The sequence below is a fragment of the Galeopterus variegatus genome, unplaced genomic scaffold, assembly GCF_000696425.1.
Source record: "Galeopterus variegatus unplaced genomic scaffold, G_variegatus-3.0.2 Scaffold2052, whole genome shotgun sequence".
Classification (NCBI taxonomy): domain Eukaryota; kingdom Metazoa; phylum Chordata; class Mammalia; order Dermoptera; family Cynocephalidae; genus Galeopterus; species Galeopterus variegatus.
The window spans coordinates 67,210-68,394 of record NW_007728163.1 but is presented as its reverse complement, the minus strand read 5'-3'; positions in this window follow the sequence as shown (position 1 = coordinate 68,394).

Below are 1,185 nucleotides of genomic sequence, written 5' to 3'. Positions count from 1 at the left end.
CTGACAACACCAAGCCAAGGGTTAAGATTCCCTTACTGGTCATCTTTAAAAAAAAAAAAAAACACCTTTCCCAAAGTCCCGTAGGGGTGGTGTGGCCATGTTATGCAGTTCTATATGTGAGATATAAACAGGTCACCCATTGAGTGGGTGTCTGAGACAGCTCCTTAAAGGGGAGAGTGTCTCTGCTAGCACCTGCCCTTTTTGCCCCTTTCCTTTCCCCTTCCTACGTGCCTGAAATACAGTTGAAATGACTTGGGGAGTCATAAAAGCAACCACGACAGCCACACACTAAGCTGTAGAAAGAAACAGCCTGGAACATTGATAACATCCTTTAAGTTGCTGCCACAACCCTGGACTTCTTGCCTTCAGACTTTTTGCCAAATGAAAGAAAAACTCCTATCCTGATTAAATCCCATCTGTAAACTGTATTTCATTTCTGTATAACACACCACTCTTTCAAGATATTTGGCTATGATGTGAAGGACAGACCAGTAACTACAGGAAGACATGAGATTATGGATAGCTTTGTAAAATAGAAAAGACTTGATCTTGTGTAATTTCTCATAATAAAGAGCTGGCAGGGTGGGGAGAGTGAGAGAGAGAGAGATGAAGGCACCAGAGAATAGAAATGACTCATTAGCATTTAGTGGCTTAAGACAACACTTATTTATTATCTCTCCATTTCTGTGGGTCAGGACTCCAGACACAGCTGAGCTGGGTACTCTGCTCAGAGTCTCACAAGGCTATAATCAAGGGGTTGGCCATGGTTATAGGCTAATCTGAGGTTCAGTGTCCTCTTCCAAACTCATGTGATTGCAAAATTCATTTTCTTGCAGTTGTAGAACTTGGCACCTTACTTTTCAAGGGCAGCAGACAAAAGAGTCTCTAACTTCTTTTGTCTCTCACCTCTGGATTCTCTTTTAAGGGGCTCACCTAATTAGATCAGGCCTGCCAAGGATAATCTCCCTTTGATTAATCCTGAGTCAACTGATTAGGAACCTTAATTACACCTGCAAAATTCCTTCACTTTTACCATATAATGTTACACCTGCAAAATTCCTTCACTTTTACCATATAATGTAACATAATCACAGACGTGATATCCCATCATATTCACACATCCTGCCCACACTCAAGGGAAGGGGATTATACAAGGTTGTGTACATTAGGGGATGAAACTTGAGG